The sequence below is a fragment of the Anomaloglossus baeobatrachus genome, chromosome 1, assembly GCF_048569485.1.
Source record: "Anomaloglossus baeobatrachus isolate aAnoBae1 chromosome 1, aAnoBae1.hap1, whole genome shotgun sequence".
Classification (NCBI taxonomy): domain Eukaryota; kingdom Metazoa; phylum Chordata; class Amphibia; order Anura; family Aromobatidae; genus Anomaloglossus; species Anomaloglossus baeobatrachus.
Genome location: NC_134353.1, coordinates 149,909,639 through 149,929,821, shown reverse-complemented (window position 1 = coordinate 149,929,821; position 20,183 = coordinate 149,909,639). Strand labels below are relative to the sequence as shown.

At 47.1% G+C, this 20,183-nt stretch overlaps 1 protein-coding gene across 3 annotated transcripts in view; it reads left to right on the top strand.

Annotated features, from left to right (window-relative positions):
- FAM149A (family with sequence similarity 149 member A) overlaps window positions 1-20,183 on the top strand; it is a 239,636-nt gene that overhangs the window by 211,347 nt on the left and 8,106 nt on the right. The gene's annotated exons all lie outside the window — the stretch shown is intronic.

The following is a 20,183-nucleotide window of genomic DNA, read 5'->3' as shown; positions in this document are numbered from 1 at the left end:
ACCCGAAGTAGCGTCTCGTTGAGACAAAACAGCTCCTGCTCCGATCTCTGAGGCATCGATCTCAACTTGAAATGGGCGAAACACATCAGGTTGCTGCAGGACTGGGGCAGAAGTAAATCGCCTTTGAAGCTCCTGGAAGGCCACAATCGCCTCTGGGGTCCAATGCTCAGCATGAGCTACCTTCTTTGTTAAATCTGTCAGAGGTTTGACAATGGCAGAAAAATTGGCTATAAATTTACGGTAAAAATTAGCAAACCCCAAAAACCGCTGCAGGGATTTTAGAGAAGTCGGCTGCACCCAGTCGGAAATAGCCTGAACCTTAACCGGGTCCATTTCGATAGCGGAGGGAGACAAGATGAAGCCCAAAAAGGAAATCCTTTGCACCCCAAAGAGGCACTTTGACCCCTTAACGTACAGTGCATGATCCTTAAGTATCTGAAAAACAGCCCGTACTTGCCCAACACGAGAGTCCCAATCATCAGAAAAAATCAAGATGTCATCTTAATACACAATCAAAAATTTACCAATAAGGTCCCGAAAAATATCATTCATGAAGGCCTGGAAGACGGAGGGTGCATTAGTGAGCCCAAAAGGCATCACTAGGTACTCAAAATGCCCCTCAGGAGTATTAAAAGCTGTCTTCCATTCATCACCCTCCTTAATACGGATGAGATTATACGCACCCTTGAGATCCAGTTTCGTATACCATTTGGCGCTCTTCACTCTAGAGAAAAGATCAGACATCAGAGGCAAAGGGTACTGATATTTGACCGTAATTTTATTAAGAAGACGGTAATCAATACAAGGCCTCAACGACCCATCCTTCTTAGCAACAAAGAAAAAGCCAGCACCCAAAGGAGAAGAGGAGGGCCGAATGTGCCCCTTCTCCAATGATTCCCTGATGTATGACCGCATGGCATCATGTTCGGGCACAGACAAGTTAAAAATCCGCCCCTTGGGAAATTTACAACCCGGCACCAGCTCAATGGCACAGTCACAGTCCCGGTGTGGGAGCAGAGAATCAGATTCCTGGTCATTAAATACATCACGGAAATCAGACAAGAAGGCTGGAACATCAACTGCCTGAGCAGACGTGGACGACACAGAAAGGTCCTGATGCAAACCTTGACAACCCCAACTAGCTACCGACAAGGATCTCCAGTCAAGAACTGGATTATGGGTCTGCAACCACGTAAATCCCAATACCAAGGTATCCTGTAGATTATGCAATACTAAAAATGTAGAGGTTTCCTGATGCGCTGGTGCAACTCTCATAGGCACCTGGGTCCAAAATTGGGGTTTATTTTCTGCCAAAGGGGTAGCATCAATGCCCCTTAAAGGAATAGGAGTTTGCAAAGGAACCATGGGGAAACCACAATCCCTAGCAAACCCAAAATCCATCAAATTGAGCGCTGCCCCTGAATCCACAAAGGCAAATGCAGAAAAGGAAGACAATGAGCAAATCAATGTGACAGACAAAAGAAACTTTGGTTGCAAAGAACCCACAGTAACAGAAGTAGCCACTCTCCTTTCACGTTTAGGGCAGACAGAGATGTTATGAGAAGCGTCTCCAGAACAGAAGCACAGTCTGTTCTTCCATCTGAACCCCTGCCGACTGCATTAGAAAGGACCCTATCACACTCTATAGGCTCCAAAGGCTGTTCCACAGGCACAAAACCAGCAGGTATCTTCCTGCGCTCACGTAACCGCCTATCAATCTGAATGGCCAAGGTCATAGAGGCATCAAGACCAGAAGGGACGGGAAATCCTACCATTACATCCTTCACAGTATCAGCAATACCCTTCCGAAAAAGAGCCGCAAGCGCATCATCATTCCATTTGGTAAGGACCGCCCACTTTCGAAATTTCTGACAAAACGTTTCTGCAGAATCCAAACCCTGAGTTAAGGACAACAAGACCTTTTCTGCTTGGTCCACAATATTGGGTTCGTCATATAATAAACCCAAGGCCTGAAAAAAGGAGTCCACATCCCTGAGAATCGGATCATCAGACGCTAAAGAAAAGGCCCAGTCCTGAGGGTCACCACGCAGAAGGGAGATGACAATCTTAACCTGCTGTACGGGAATCCCTGAGGACTTAGGGCGCAGGTCAAAAAATAATTTGCAATTATTTTTGAAGCTCAAAAATCTCGACCTATCTCCCGAAAAAAAATTCAGGAACGGGAATCTTAGGCTCTGCAAGGGGAGTCAGTGCAAGATAAGACTCTATAGGACGAACCTTAGCATCAAGATGAGCAACACGCTCACCCAATTCATCCATGCTAGAAAAAAGAAATCTTCCACGGAACTCAAAGAAGAAGGGGAAAAACACCAAAAAAAAATTATTTTTTTTATTTTTTTTAAGAGTACCCTTTAAATTTGTAGGCCGGATGTACTGTTATGATCCGGAACCATGGAAGACTACCATAATTCATTGGTAAAAGGTGACAAGAGCATTGGCAACTAATCTGGCCGTCATCCCATCAACACTAGAAGTAGCCGAGGGGTGAACTAACATCCTGTGCACCGTGAACCCAGTCGGAGAACTAGCTATCCTAAAAGAAGGAAAGATGAATAACTCTCTGCCTCAGAAATAGATAAAGAATAGCAAGCCCCCCACATTCAAAGACTGCGGGGATATAGGAAAACACAATACACAGATAGATGATAGGATTAGCAAAAGGTGAGGCCCCCACTGACTAAAATAGGAAAGGACAGGATAGGGGCTGTTGGTGGCCAGAGAAAAACCCTGCAAAATTCCAAATTCCTGATAGTACAAAAAGACCCTCAGATCGCACGATCTGCACTCCGTCCTATACCAGGCACTCTTGTCATACCAATGAACAGAAAACAGGAATCATTACAAATTAAAAAAGCCAAAAACACATGGACTTATAGGAGCAATACTCCAAACAAAACTGCAGGGAGTTTCCCAGATAAGCAACTGAGAGGGAAGATCCCTGAATGCAAATAAACTGAAAACAAGCACAGCAATGACAAACTCAGATAAGACTATAAGAACCAAACAACAAATAAAGCAAAGCACTTATCTGGGGTAGATGTGGTGTGGAGCAGAATGAAGCAGGCTGGTGAACAAAGAACAACTGACATCCGGCATAGCCTGCTATCAGACCAGGATTTAAATAAGCAGAGAGTTAGCAATGGAAACGCCCATAGCTCAACACACCTGGTCTATGTCCAAACCATTCCTGGCCACAAGAGGGAGTCTCCCAGCAGCCAAAGCATAACTGACATTCACAACACCAGTCTGTCTCTTTGCCCAGTCTGTCTCTTTCCAGGTCTGTCTCTTTTCCCGTCTTTCTCTGTCTGTCTCTGTCTCTTTCTGTCTCTCTCTATCCGTCTCCCCACCGACATCGTATTACCTCACACATAAGCTTCTTATACTAACAGTTTATTTTGTTCCTATAGCAAACACTGACAGTTGCTATTAATAGCCTGCAGCTCCCAGCTCTATTCAGTTTAATGGAGGCAGGATTTTTGGAGAGTAAAGGCCGCTTTACACGCTGCGACATCGCTCAGAATTTGTGACGCACATCCGGTCGCTTTTGTGATGTCTTTGTGTGTGACACCTATGAGCGATTTTGAATCGTCGCAAAAACGGTCAAAATCGCTCATCAGTGACATGCCCCCCTATTCTCGAATATCGCTGCTGCTCGGTGTACGGAGTAGTTCGTCGCTCCTGCAGCAGCACACATCGCTATGTGTGACACCGCAGGAACGAGGAACCTCACCTTACCTGCGGCCGGCCGCAATGAGGAAGGAAGCAGGTGGGCGGGATGTTACGTCCCGCTCATCTCCGCCCCTCTGTTTCTATTGGGCGGCGGCTCGGTGATGCTGCTGTGACGTCGCTGTGACGCTGAACGAACCGCCCCCTTAGAAAGGAGGCGGTTCGCTGGTCACAGCGACGTTGCAGCGCAGGTAAGTGCGTGTGACGCTGCCGTAGTGATAATGTTTGCTACGGCAGCGATCACACGATATTGCATGTACGATGGGGGTGGGTGCTTTCGCGCTCGACATCGCTAGCAATTGCTAGCGATGTCGTAGCGTGTAAAGCAGCCTTAACTGTAAAGCGCCGGTTTAAATTTTCCCGCGCAAACATAGTCTATGACGTTCCCTGATTTACATGGAGTGTCTGTGCGAAATTTCGTGATTGTAAATGCGACGGTGCGTATTCCTTTAGCGGACATACATACATACATACACACACATACATACACACATACACTCAGCTTTATATATTAGATAGAATATAAAACATAAAACATACAGACAGGGAATTTAGATTGTGAGCCCCAATGGGGACAGTGTTCCTGATGTATGTAAAGCGCTGCGGAATATGTTAGCGCTATATAAAAAAAAATAAAGATTTATTTTTATTTAAAACATGATAGATAGTAATTACAATAATGAGCCACTAGGTGGCGAAAGAGAGTTAGATAAATTGTATAATGCACAGTTGTTTGGTGAATCTGATGCAATAAATAAAACTGTGCAGTAAGCCAAAGCGTGATAACTACAAAGAGATTTAAAGAGATAAGGAATGAAATTAAGACTAATATTAATTACTGGCTAGTGTGGACATCCTAGGATCATCAGCCTCCACTTTAGACACGCACTTCACCCCCGGCATTCCCTGGGTGTACCCTTTTATACAGTTTTGGTTTTTTTATTCATTTCTATTTAGTAATAGATTGCTCATGTGACATAATGTGATATCCAGCTGTCATGTGAAGCAGCTTTAAAAAAGAAAAAGAAATAGCATTTAGTAGTATGGCATGTGATTACTACTTTAACTGCCAACTTACCATCCTGTGGCGCCACCTAATGTGCAGTCTGTGCGGTGCACAGTGTTATGCTGAAGTTGACAAGCTTCATGTAACATAGCAACGTTTCTTTCCTACATCATAACACATTGTAATATTATTGTGTCAAATCTCATCTCTCATATATCGTTAAATGCTTTTATGAAGATTTCCCAAATATTTATAAGAAATAGATATTTCACCACTAACATTCTTAAATGGGTATTCACAAAAGTAAGTTATCCACTTTTCACTGATACTGAATAAATGACTGAATACTGGGGATGTGATCGTTGAGGTCCCCAGTGATACCAAGAATGGTCTTTGGAAACCGGGAATGCAGAACCTGTCTTGAATGGAGTGGCGGTGCAGATATTCGATCTCTGCTCTGAAATGAAAAGGAAGGAGATTCAGATTAGACCTTAGGAAAAACTTTCTGACAGTGAGAGCAGTCAGGGAGGGGAACAGGCGATCATGGGAGGTGGTGAGTTCTCCATCATTGGAAATCTTCAAGCGGAAACTGGATAAACATATAGCTGGGATGACTTAGGCTAAGTTCACATTTCCGTTGATTTGTATCAGTCACATGCGTCGCTTGACGCATGTGACTGATGCGCTGTTCAACGCTGTACAACGGATGACAAAGAACAGAATTCTTTGTCGGATTCCGTTGTGTGCGGGGGGCGGAGTTCTGGGGCAGAGCCGAGCGGGGGGCGGGGCCAGGCGCTGAGGATGTCAGTGTAAGTGCTGCGGTCTGCATGGCTGGGGACAGGTGAGTGTATCTGTGAGTGAGTGAGTGTGTGTATGTGCATGTATGTATGTATGTATGTATGTATGTATGTATGTATGTGTGTGCACATGCAAAGTGCGGGAGGGGGCGGAGCCGAGAAGGGGGCGGGGCCAGACGAGGGTGTCAGTGCTTCTCTGCATGGCTGGGGACAGGTGTGTGTGTGTGTGTGTGTGTGTACATACATGTGCGGAGTGCGGGAGGGGGCGGGGCCGAGCGGGGAAGTGTCGGCCTCCCTGCACACGTAACCAGCCTAAATATCGGGTAACAGCAAAGCACCCGATGTTTACCTTGGTTAGCCGATATTTACCTTGGTTACGGGCCTACACCGCTTAGCGCTGGCTCCTTGCACCGTAACCAGGGTAAATATCGGGTAACCAAGCAAAGCTGGTGACGTGTGCAGGGAGCCAGAGAGCATGCGCAGCGAAATCCGACGGATCTCGCTGCTCAAAAAACGTTACATGCTGCGTTCCTCCCGCCCGGCGGTCAGTCGTTCCACGACTGATCAGTCGGGCGGAGGGTGCAACGCAGCATCATCAGTCACAATCCGCTGCTCATACAAGTCTATGGGAGCAGCGGAATCCGCTAAACGGATTCCGCTGTTTACAAGAGCAGCGGATTGTGACTGATAGATTTTAGCGGAAATGTGAACTTAGCCTTAGGAAAATCTGCACTCACAGGGGTTGGACCCGATGGCCCTTGAGGTCCCTTCAAACTCTACCATTCTATGATTCTTTGAATTTATTCATTGTCCATGGGGCAGCACTTGCTTATTTTTGGCAATGGAGCTGAGGTCAACTATGTGTACCTCCACTTCATTCAAGAAGGGTTCCTGATTTTTGGGTTCCAGAGCCCCTTTATTTGGTTTGTTGGATATCCCAGAGATCAAACTGTCAGCGATCAGTGAGACATTCCCTATACAATGCATAAGGGAGAACGTAGTTCTTAAAGAATAACCCTTTCATTTTGTTTTATAAGACCGTGAATATATATTACTAGAAGGTGGCCCAATTCTACGCATCGGGTATTCTAGAATTTACGTATTGTGTAGTTAATGTATGATTTTTGTTTTATATATATATATATATATATATATATATGTTGTTGTGTGTAGTTACCAAGTGTTTGTGTAGGGGCTGTACATATTCTGGGTGTTGTCTGGGTGTAGCGGGGGGTGAGAGCGGTGTTGTTTGTGTGTTGCGTTGTGTGTCGTTATTTGTGGAGCGCTGTGTGTCTGTATCGTTGTGTATGTGTGTTGCGCGGTTTGTGTGGGTGTGTGTGTGTGTGTTTTGGGAGGTATGTTTTGTGTAATGTGTGTGTTGTGCGGTATGTCCATATATTTGTGTGTGCCGCGGTGTTTGTGTTTTGGGTGTTGTGTGTCTGCGGCGTTGTCTGTGTGTGTGGGTGTCTGTGTAGGGCGGTGTTTGTGGTTCCCAGTGTGTGTGTGGTGTGTTGTGCAGTGCGTGTGTGGCAGTGTGTGTGTGTGTTTTGGGGGGAGGTGTGCACCCCCCCTCGTGGTCCACCCCCCATCGTGCTCCATCCCCCATGCTGCGCACCCCCATCGTGCTCCATCCCCCATGCTGTGCACCCCCCATCGTGCTCCATCTCCACTCCCCATTGTGCTCCATCCTCCATGCTGCGCATTCCCCATCGTGCTCCATCCCCCATGCTGCGCATTCCCCATCGTGCTCCATCCCCCATGCTGCGCACTCCCAAACGTGCTCCATCCCCCATGCTGCGCACTCCCCATCGTGCTCCATCCCCCATGCTGTGCACTCCCCATCGTGCTCCATCCCCCATGCTGCGCACTCCCCATCGTGCTCCATCCCCCATGCTGCGCACCCCCCATCGTGCTCCATCCCCCATGCTGCGCAAACCCCATCGTGCTCCATCCCCCATGCTGCGCACTCCCCATCGTGCTCCATCCCCCATGCTGCGCACTCCCCATCGTGCTCCATCCCCCATGCTGCGCATTCCCCATCGTGCTCCATCCCCCATGCTGCGCAATCCCAAACGTGCTCCATCACCCATGCTGCGCACTCCCCATCGTGCTCCATCCCCCATGCTGCGCACCCCCCATCGTGCTCCATCCCCCATGCTGCGCACCCCCCATCGTGCTCCATCCCCCATGCTGCACACTCCCCATCGTGCTCCATCCCCCATGCTGCGCACTCCCCATGGTGCTCCATCCCCCATGCTGTGCACCCCCCATCGTGCTCCATCCCCCATGCTGTGCACCCCCCATCGTGCTCCACAGTCACACATCAGACAGTAAACACGCACACATCTGATCGCATACACTCACACACACACCCCACTTCTCCCTGTGCCCACCGGTGGGCGGTCCCAGCAGCTGTGCTGCACGCTGTGCTCCTCTGCCGACACTCACAGATCCGATCGCATACACTCACACACACACACATCCGATCGCATACACTCACACACACTCACACACATCCGATCACATACACACACACACTGACGATATCGCACATACGCGCTGACACACTCACAACATCCGGAGATACCACATGCTTCCGGCCATGTGATCCTCCGGCAGGTCCTGGAAGATCACTGCACAGTATCGCCGCCGAGAAGCAAGCGATATCACGGGATGTTGTGAGTATGTGGATGCGATCTGATGTGTGTGTGAGGTGTGTGTGAGAGTGAGTGTGATCTGATGTGTGTCTGTGTGTGTGTGTCTGTTGTTATGTGTGTGTGAGGTGTGTGTGTTCCGCCGCTGCAGGACGTGGATGCGATCTGATGTGTGTGTGAGGAGTGTGTTCCGCCGCTGCAGGACGTGGATGCGATCTGATGTGAGTGTGAAAGTGTGAGTGTGCGTGTGAGTGTGCGTGTGAGTGTGAGTGTGAGTGTGTGTGTGAGTGTGCGTGTGAGTCTGAGTGTGAGTGTGAGTCTGAGTGTGAGTGTGCGTGTGAGTGTGCGTGTGAGTCTGAGTGTGAGTCTGAGTGTGAGTGTGCGAGTGAGTCTGAATGTGAGTGTGCGTGTGAGTGTGCATGTGAGTGTGTGTGAGTGTGCGTTTGAGTCTGAGTGTGAGTGTGCGTGTGAGTCTGAGTGTGAGTGTGCGTGTGAGTCTGAGTGTGCGTGTGAGTCTGAGTGTGCGTGTGAGTCTGAGTGTGAGTCTGAGTGTGAGTCTGAGTGTGAGTCTGAGTGTGAGTGTGCGTGTGAGTCTGAGTGTGAGTGTGCGTGTGAGTCTGAGTGTGCGTGTGAGTGTGCGTGTGAGTGTGGGTGTGAGTGTGCGTGTGCGTGTGAGTGTGCATGTGAGTGTGCGTGTGAGTGTGCGTGTGAGTCTGAGTGTGCGTGTGAGTCTGAGTCTGAGTGTGCATGTGAGTCTGAGTGTGCATGTGAGTCTGAGTCTGAGTGTGCGTGTGAGTCTGAGTGTGAGTGTGCGTGTGAGTGTGCGTGTGAGTGTGCGTGTGAGTCTGAGTGTGCGTGTGAGTCTGAGTGTGAGTGTGCGTGTGAGTGTGCGTGTGAGTGTGCGTGTGAGTCTGAGTGTGAGTGTGAGTGTGCGTGTGAGTGTGCGTGTGAGTCTGAGTGTGAGTCTGAGTGTGAGTCTGAGCGTGAGTGTGCGTGTGAGTCTGAGTGTGAGTCTGAGTGTGAGTCTGAGTGTGAGTGTGCATGTGAGTGTGCGTGTGATTCTGAGTGTGAGTCTGAGTGTGAGTCTGAGTGTGAGTCTGAGCGTGAGTGTGCGCGTGAGTCAGTGTGAGTCTGAGTGTGAGTCTGAGTGTGAGTCTGAGTCTGAGTGTGAGTCTGAGTGTGAGTCTGAGTGTGAGTGTGAGTGTGCGTGTGAGTCTGACTGTGAGTCTGAGTGTGATTCTGAGTGTGCGTGTGAGTCTGAGTGTGCGTGTGAGTCTGAGTGTGCGTGTGAGTCTGAGTGTGCGTGTGAGTCTGAGTGTGAGTCTGAGTGTGAGTCTGAGTGTGAGTCTGAGTGTGAGTCTGAGTCTGAGTGTGCGTGTGAGTCTGAGTGTGTGTGTGCGTGTGAGTCTGAGTGTGCATGTGAGTGTGCGTGTGAGTGTGCGTGTGCGTGTGAGTCTGAGTGTGAGTGTAAGTCTGAGTGTGAGTGTAAGTCTGAGTGTGAGTCTGAGTCTGAGTGTGAGTGTGAGTGTGCGTCTGAGTGTGTGAGTCTGAGTGTGTGAGTCTGAGTGTGTGAGTCTGAGTGTGAGTCTGAGTGTGAGTCTGAGTGTGTGAGTAAGTGTGTGTGAAAGTGTGTGAGTCTGAGTGTGTGTGAAAGTGTGTGAGTCTGAGTGTGTGTGAAAGTGTGTGAGTCTGAGTGTGTGTGAAAGTGTGTGAGTCTGAGTGTGAGTGAAAGTGTGTGAGTCTGAGTGTGAGTGAAAGTGTGTGAGTCTCTGTGTCTGTTCTTATGTGTGTGCGTGTGTGTGTGTGTCCCGCCGCTGCAGGACCTTGATGCGCTCACCTCGGGGCGAGAAGCCATTCCGTGTGGGGGGCGGAGCCTGGGCGAGCAGCCAATCTGTGCGGGGGGGGGCGGACCCGAGGCGAGGCGAACGGCCAATCCGTGCGGGGGGAGGAGCCGAGGCGAGGCGAGCGACCAATCCGTGGGGGGGGCGGGGCCATGGCGAACCCAGCGGCCAATCAGCTTTGTGTCACCGTAAGGACACAATTTTGGAGCAAGACAGACAGACAGAATAAGGCAATTATATATATAGATTATAAAAATCATTAGGTATGCCACTTTAAGATAGGACATGTTAGAGGTATTCGCTAAGACATTTACTCATATTAAGGGAACCTGTCAGGTGCAATATGTACCCAGAATCACGAGCAGTTCTGGTTGCATATTACTAATCCCTACCTAGCAATCCCAGCCTATAGTAATATAGATAAGGAGATCTTTAGAAAAAGTATTTCTAAAGACCCTTCATTATATGGTAATGACGCCAGCGACTAGTCCCAAGGGCGTTACTTCCCTTGGCTAGTCGACCCCCTTAACATGTTAGCACACCCCTGTGGGTGTGCTGACATGTTAATGAGTGCGCAGTGTCAGAGGATGGTCGTGCTCACCTCTACTGCCACCGCGCCCGATGCTGGATTTTGGCTCAGTGCGCATGATCCCTGGACTTCTGGTCATGTGCACTATGAAGTTGGGTGTACGTGTCCTGGCTTCAAACTGGTGTAGTGCGCAGAAGGGACTTCTGATCATGTGCACTGACCCTATATCCAGCGTTCTGAGGCGGTGCAATGGACACAGGTACGCACATCACTGTTGATGATGACGCTGGGCAGTGGGTATTAAATGGCATGTTAGTACGGCCCTGTGGGTGCTAAAAGGGCGGAATGGGAGCAGGAAGTAACACCCTTGCGACTAGTCCCTGTGCTCATTAGCATATGATTAAGGATCCTTAGAAATACTTTTTATAAAGATGTCTTTAACTATACTACAAGATGCAGGGACAGTTAGGCAGGGATTAGCAATATGCACCCAGAACTGTTTGTGGTTTGGGTGCATATTGCACCTGACAGGTTCACTTTAAGGAATTGGTCTCTTAAAGTGCAAAAAAAGGTTGTATATAATCATGTCATCTAAGCATACGAGACGTGTCCTCTTAGAGTCATTTGCACAAGCAGTTACAGGTTAGCAAAGAGCATAATGACTGCAGGATCAGACACCACAGAGGCCAGGAGTATATGAACTGCCGGACAGTCCATGTAATGTTTTAGGTTTTTCCTTTTTACAATCCACAGGTATTTATACAGGTTGTTATTATTATTGTAATTATCACCATTTAACAGTTTACAGTAAATGTAGATTATGAGTTCACTTTTAGGCATATTGTCTCCATCCAAGAAAGCAGTCCAATTTTGCTAATCAGACTCTGACCCGAGTTTCCTCAGAGTTTCATTACAGTGGGATCCATTTTTCTCTGATGTTTAGAAGAATTAGAAAAAATCTCCATCTTCTCCCTTCTGTCGGTCTTTGAAAACCGGAGCACACTCAAATGTCATCTAATTTTTTTTTCCCAGACACATAGACTTCAATGGCCAAGTGCCATCCGATTTACGGAGGCAAATCAGATAAGTGCATTGCCTCATTGAATAACATTGGTCAAAGAGCGATCCAATGTATTGTCGGATCGCACTAGGACCAAACATACAGTCGTCTGCATGAGCCCTTAGTGTTCTCACCTATAAACTCCTTACCCATAAACTTTAGTGCCCATCGTGGTTTTCTAATTTGTCCATTAAAATCATTGCATATCTGAAAAAAAATCTAATCCGCAACCCAGGACTATGCTCAGGACCTGTTATCATGGAGACATGTAGGTCTGTATAGGAGCTGCAGGCAAAAAACCAAGGAATATTTGTATTGCACATTATGTTCACAGTTTTTTATTTAATCCATTCAGCTAATATTTATAGAGCACTCGTCACTTGCCATAAATATGTAATTATGTTTACGTGTTGTAACTGTTGATGTACTGAATCTGAAGTTGATTTCCTTTTTTTCCTGTTCCTCTCCGCTTCCCGGGGAGTAAAGCGGGCTTTACACACTGCGATATCGCCCGAATTTTGTCGTTGGGGTCACGGTTTTGGTGACGCACTTCCGCAATCGTAAGCGATATAGCTTTGTGTAACAGCGTTCAGCGATGTAAAATCGTCGCAAAAGCGTGATTTATCGCTAATCGGCTACACGGGTCCTAATTCCCAAAAATCGTTACTTCAGCAGTAACGAGGTTGTTCCTCGTTCCTGCGGCATCACACATCGCTGCGTGTGACGCCGCAGGAGCGAGGAACGTCTCCCTACCTGCCTCCCGGCCGCTATGCGGAAGGAAGGAGGTGGGCGGGATGTTACGTCCCGCTCATCTCCGCCCCTCCGCTGCGATTGGGCGGCGGTTCAGTGACGTCGCTGTGACGCCGCACGGACCGCCCCCTTAGAAAGGAGGCGGTTCGCCGGTCACAGCGACGTCGCCGGACAGGTAAGTATGTGTGACGGCTCTGGGCGATGTTGTGCGGCACGGGCAGCGATATGCCCATGTCGCGCAACAGATGGGGGCGGGTACGCACACTAGCGATATCGGGACCGATATCGCAGTGTGTAAAGTAGCCTTAAGGCCACGTGCACACATTGAGTATTTGGTGAATTTTTTACCTCCAATATTTGTAAGTTAAAACCAGAAGTGGAACAATCAGAGTAAAAGTATAAGAAAAACACATTCACCACTTCAAGCACCACTTCTGTATTTTTTACCCACTTCTGGTTTTGGCTTACAAATACTGAGGTAAAATACTCACCAAACTCAACGTGTGGACGTGGCCTTATCTTGTCTTTCAGCAAATTGGGCATAGCAAGTCGTGAGGCAGGACAGTCAAATGTTTCGGGGTCAAGTACCAGGAGATCACGTGAAGATTAAGGGGATGGGCAGAGGTGTAATCAGGTCACTGTCCAGAGTCAAAGTACCTGAAGGGTAGCGAACCAGAGCAAAGGGACAAGGCAAAAGGATGATCAAACAAATTAAATGGTCAGGCAGCAAAACATCAATTCCCAGAACACAGATACAAGAGCCAATTAGCACAACTAAGCAGAAGAATAAGGGCGGCGTCACACGCTACGATATATCGGGCGATATGTCGTCGGGGTCACGGATTCTGTGACGCACATCCGGCATCGTTAGAGATATCATGTGACAGGTATGAACGACTGTGAATGAGCAAAAATAATCACCTTATCATTGCTCATTGACACGTCGTTCAATTTCATAAAGTCGTTCCTCCTTCTGCGTGCCGGTTGTTCGTCATTCCCGAGGCAGCACACATCGCTCCGTGTGACACTCCGGGAACGACGAACATAGCTTACCTGCATTCCGCCGGCAGTGCGGAAGGAAGGAGGTGGGCGGGATGTTACGTCCCGCTCATCTCCGCCCCTCCGCTTTTATTGGGCGGCCGCTGTGTGACGTCGCTGTGACGCTGAACGTCCCTCCCCCTTCAGGAAGAGGATGTTCGCAGCCCACAGCAAGGTCGTTCGGGAGGTAAGTACATGTGACGGGGGTTAACGACTTTGTGCGCCACGGGCACCAAATTGCCCATGACGCACAAACGACGGGGGCGGGTGCAATCGCTCAAGCGATCGCCCGATATATCGTCCCGTGTAACGCCACCCTAAGACTGACAGGCACTGACTGCCCAGCTAAGTAGCTGGCAATCACACTGAACAGAGTACACCTGAAGAACCCAGAACCTCCCAGTCGCAGATTTGACGGGTGAGCTGTCACTCAACACATCAACAGCTCAGCACACCCCTGCACTAGATTGGACAACTGAACTGTCAATCAGCATACTAAGCTCAGCACACCAGGAATCTATAGTGCAGCAAACAGTCACCAAGACACACTGGAGGAATCATGACAGTACCCCCTCTTAAGGAGGGTCACCAAACCTCCAAGTTTCTTAAGAAACCTTTGATAGAAGGCTTTGACCAAACAATGAGCCTTCACCGAATGAGCCAGACACCAGGATCTCTGTTCAGGTTCATATCCATTTCATGAATGAGATTCTGACGGGAAGCATGGACTTTTTAAGACTCAACAATTGTTTGTACCTCATACTCTAAACTGTTATTGACCAAAATCAGAGGAGCCGGGGAAGAGGGTGACAAACCCAAAGGAACAAACTCCTTTAGCAGTGATTTATGCAACACACTTGGGATGCGAAAGGCATAGGAAGTTTTAGTCTAAAGGTCACTGTATTAACTACCTCCAAAAGCTCATACGGGCCGATAAATTTAGGACCCAACTTTGTTGACGGCACCTTCAGCTTAATATTTTTGGAAGATTGGAAGATACCCAAACCTTATTTCTAGGGATCGGTGAACCCCCCGATGTTCGTGTTCGGGAGACTCGCCCGAACGTTTTGTATAGTTCACGTTCGGGTTCTAATATAACACGAACATGCGTCCAAACCCCGAACTTGGACTTTACAGTTATGTGATGGGGCAGGAGGGCTGTAAAATAAAGAATATGGATAATAATAAACATTGTCATTATACTTACAGGTCCCGTGACGCGTCCTGCACTTGTCTCCCGCCGCTTCTCCTTCCGAGTATGATCATCGCTGTGCCGTCCGGTAACCAAAGGACCTTCCGTGATTTCATAGCATGTGACCAGTCACGTGTGAATTTTGTATTATCTCATTGGCTACAGACTGGTCACATGGCTATGACGTCATGCTAGGTCCTGTCAGTGCATCTTGCCGGTACAAGGTGCTCGCCCAAGCATCTCAGTAGTCAGTATACTCTGTGAGTGCTGTGTACTGGCGAGATGCTTGTGCACATACTCGGATCCCCGTCCCTGCATGTCGGCGCTCCTTACAGAGTCAGCCCACATGCAGGAGAACACCGTTGCTATAGTAACCCACCCGCCAGGTTACTATGGCAATGGTGGCAGTGGTGATGTCACTGCTTACCAACCCGCAGCTTCTGCTCACTCATTGAGTGATTACACAGCACAGGGGAACAGAAGCGTTCTTCCTCCCCTGTGCTGTCTGATATAGCAGAGCTGCATGGGTTGAAGAAGACAGAAGACCAGGATCGTGGTGGGGTGAGTGAAAGTAATAAACATGAAGTCCCTGAGTGTGTATGTGTATTTATTTCTAATAAAGTATTTTTTCTCTGTATGGTGTCTTTTCTGCAGCAGCTGCGGACTGCAATTTGCAATGCGGGGAGCCCAGAAAGCTTGGGCCAATCTGCGCTGCAGATTCCAATCCCAACTGCTTAGTTTTACCTGCCTGGACAGAAAAATGGGGCGAAGCCCATGTTTTTTTTTTAATTATTTCATGAAATTACTTACTACTTAAGAAGACTGTTCCACATTATTAAGCAGCCTACATTTTTTGCCAAAATGGGAAAGAAAAAGGATGTGTTGGCTGCTGAGGAGCAACAAATTGTGGAGTATTTAGGTCAAGACATGACTACAATCAACATTGCCAAGACACTTCTTCGTGATCATCGCACAATCAAGAAGTATGTAGCTGATTCACAGCACACACGTGTCCGTGCTGATAAGGAAAAATTGAGGACTCTTTGCAACAGTCACTTGCATCAGGTTAAAAAAGCAGCTGCTAAAATGCCTTGTCATAGCAGCAGACAAGTTTTTGAAGCTGCTGGTGCCTCCAATGTCCCCCGAACAACAGGATGCAGGGTCCTTCAGAGGTTTGCAGCTGTGCATAAGCCATCCTGTCGACCACCTCTATCCACTGCACGCAAGCAGAAACTGCTCCAGTGGGCCAAACGATACATGAAGACTGACTTCCAAACTGTTTTGTTCACCGATGAGTGCCGTGCAACGCTCAATGGTCCAGATGGATGGAGTGGAGGATGGCTGGTTGATGGACACCCCATGAAAACACGGCTAAGGCGCCAACAAGGAGGAGGTGGAGTAATATTTTGGGCTGGAATCATGGGGAGAGAGATTGTCGGCCCCTTTAGGATCCCTGAAGGGGTAAAGATGAACTCCATAATCTATTAGGAGTTTCTAAAACAGCACTTCCTGAGATGGATCAGGAGGAAGAACTGTGCATTCTGCAGCAAGATGATATTCATGCATGATAATGCACCGTCTCATGCTGCAAATAACACACCTGTATCTATGGCTGCTATGGGCATAAAAGAGGACAAACTTATGGCGTGGCCACCATCTTCCCCTGACCTCAACCACATTGAGAACCTCTGGAGCATCATCAAAAGGAGTGTCTATAATGGCAAGAGGCAGTTCACATGTAAGCAACAGCTCTGGGAGGGTATTCTGTCCACATGCAAAACAATTGAAGCACAAACTATCCAAAAACTGACAAATTCAATGGACGAGAGAGTTCAGAAGCTTCTTTCAAACAAGGGATCCTATGTGCAAATGTAACCTCACCCAGAATTAAGTTTTGACTTGAAAACCGTTTGATTTCATTTTGTAATAAGCTGATAATGCTTATAATTTCACAATTGACCATTTTGTTTTTCAAAATAAAAATAAAAAGGTTGAAAACTCTGCTGTGCATAATAATTTGGAACATGCATTTTGAGTACATTTTGAGTGTTTATTATTTTTAAAAATATACTGTTTTCATAGGCAGTTTGATCAAAAACATTTCAATTATACTCGAATAATAGATGGCTGGAAAATAACAATGACTGCAATTCATAAAGTTAATTTAGGAAAATATGAAAAAATATTTTTTGCATAATAATTTGGAACACAGTGTAGTAACGGAGTGGCTGCAACCTTAATGGATTGCAGACCTAATCCTGACACACAACTAGAAGCAGCCATGGGACGAGCCTACGATGACCTAGTCGTCTCGACACAGCCGTAGAACTAAATAGTCTCACAGATAGAAATATAAGAAAGCTAATCTGCCTCGGAGCAGTCACCAAAGATAGATAGCCCCCCACATGTAAAGGCTACGGTGATATAGAAAAACACAATACAAAGCCAGGAAAGACAGATTCAGCAAAGGTGAGGCCCAAACTATCTTTATAGAAAAGGATAGGAAGGAGCACTAATAAATACCAGCACTTCTGATATGGAAAAATCGTGAGGTCACACAACCTCTCCCCCACTGAATCAGCACTCAAATGTTACTTGGATCCAAAAACACTAATACAGATGAGGGACTGAATTAATACCAAGCATGACAAACACAATACCTTGCAGAATCATGGAGCTAAGTATACAAACACTCCCTGCAGGGAAGGATCCCATTCCACCAAGAACTCCACACAGACAAAATAGTAATCAAGCATTAGTATAAAAGCAGAAAAAGCAACATGAAAGTGGAAAACAAACAGCAGATGTACAAAGACAACTTATCTGAGAAGAGTTCTGGCTGTGAGCAGGGCTGGTTACAGAATGTCCTTAACACACATGAGACCATTGAGCACCGGCAAGTAACAAGAGAAAACTACTCAGTTTTATAGTCCCAGTCTGACCCTGATTGCCAGTCCTCTGCAGGTGTGTGATTTGCATTACACAGATCAACTGCACCGCCAGCAGTGACCACAAGAGGGAGTCCCAAACTGGAAAACGTATTCACAACAGGGATAGGAGTAGGTGCGCTGTACTTACCAAGGCCCTGGGTCGGCTGTGCACTGCTTCCAGGTCAAGAATTCACTTCCAGGACCACTCATTACCTTCATTGCATATGCACTGCTTTCCCCGCCCACCGGCCTCTGTGATTGGTTGCAGTCAGAAGCGCCCCCAGCTTGTGTAACAGCATGTCTGACGCTTCCAATAACAGACTCTGTCTGTGTGTCAGTATTGTACAGTAAAAATAAATAAATAAAATATTTGGCATAGAGTCCCCCCATATTATGATACCCAGTACAGATAAAGCATACGGCTACAGGCTGCAGCCCCCAGCTGTGCGCTTATCGTGGATGTGTATCAAAATAAGAGGAACCGCATACGTTTTTTTCCTTTAATTATTTAAAAAAATTGATTGCCACGACAAAAAAACACAAACAAAGCATGAAAAAAGCATTTGAAAAAGCATAAAAAAAGCATTAAAAATTGCATGGAATAAAGCACAAAAGCTTGAAAAAAGCACATTTTCCAGCAGCTTTTTTCCTGCCAAAACATGCTTTTTTGTGCTAAAAAAAAGCACTGTGGGCACATAGCCTTATAAATAAATGAATACTGTATAATGAAGACTATATATAGCACCTATTGTGAGTCTATAGTAGTGTATATATGTGTGGTGTATATATATCTATCTAATATATAATCGTGTGTGTATGTATATGTGTGTGTATGTATGTATATGTGTAAATATGTATGTATGTATGTGTGTATGAATAGGTGTGTGTGTATGTATGTATGCATGTGTGTGTGTGTCCACTAAAGGAATGCACACTATTGCATTTACTACAATCACAAAATTTTGCACAGCCGCCTCATGTGACTCAGACTATGTTTTGAGGGGAAAAATTTAACCCTGCGCTTTAGATATTTGCCAATTAAACTGCTTACATTCAAATCATGGGAGCTGAGAACTACAAGTCATTAATAGAAGCTGTGATTGGTTGCTATAGGCAACGAAGGACATTGTTAGTATAAGAAGCTTATGTGTGAGGTAATATGATTTCAGTGGAGAGACAGATAGAGAGATACAGACAGAACAGAGACAGACAGACAGAGACAGAGAGAGAGACAGACAGACAGAGAGAGAGACAGACAGAATGGGAAAGTGTGAGAGTGACAGTTACTAAGCCGGGCAACATCAAGTACTACAGCTACAAATATACACACACACACACACACACACACAAGAAAAGCCGAGTTTTTCAGCCCATTTTTTATGCTGAAAACGCCCCCCCCCCTTGGAATATATTCGAGTGAGGATCCCACAAAACATTATTCTCAACTGTCCTCCATTCCCGCAGAGTCCTTTTACCTGCTTCTTCCAGACTGCAGGCACATAGACCCCTCGGTGATTGCGGCCAGTGCAGGGGCCACTGCTGTTGTTGTCAGCACTTCACTTGAATGATTTCCAGCACTGGCAACAGCAGCGGCCCTGTATACTGGCCATGACCACTGAGGTGTTTATGTGCCTGCAGTCCGCAGGAAGCAGGTAAGAGGACACCACGGGAACTGAGAACAGGTGAGAATAATGTATGTGTGTGTGTGTGTGTGTGTGTGTATGTGTGTGTGTGTGTGAACAATGGTATGATGGGGACAAAAAGGGGACAAAAATGAGGACATTATTAAAGGATGGGCACATTACTATAGGGGGCAATATGGGCACATTACTACAGGGGGCAATATGGGCACATTACTACAGGGGGCAATATGGGCACATTACTACAGGGGGCAATATGGGCACATTACTACAGGGGGCAATATGGGCACATTACTACAGGGGGAAATATGGGCACTTTATTACATGGGACAATATGGACACATTACTACATTGGACAATATGGGCACATATAATGTAGTAATGTGCCCATCCTTGTCCCCATAATATAGTAATATGCCCATCCTGTAGTGTTGTGCCCATTCTTCTGCTCATCTTGTAGTAATGTCCCCTTTCTTGGTCCTCTTCTTGTAGCAATGCTTTATGCTGTAGCAATGCTTTATGCTGTAGAATTGTTCCATATTGTGTAATTCTTCACACCCGCAAAAAAAACAAAGACAACTTCTTCTCACCTCGCCTCCTTTCCCTGTTTGCATCTTGCGGCGCGCAGGCCTGTGGCCCCCTTGATGAACGCTGCTGGTGCAGGGGGCCCATAAAGTCAGCACTTTATACTGTATCAGGTGACATATTCCTGCGTGCTGCGCAGGGACGAGCTCTCTGTACAGCTTTTCCAGTGATCTGCTGCTGGCCTCCGATTTGGCGGTGGCTGATCATTGCACTAGCTATATAGAGAGCTCACATCTGCGCAGTGCCCGGAAATCTGTCACCTGATATAAAGCACTGATTTCACGGGCCCATCAGGGGCTGCATGTGGCCTATGGGCAGAGTCTTTGATACCACAGTACTATGGAATGTGTGGGAGGGTGTGGGGTAAAGTGGGACGGGGACACCGACGCATTGTACCTGCTCAGCAGGGCAGCA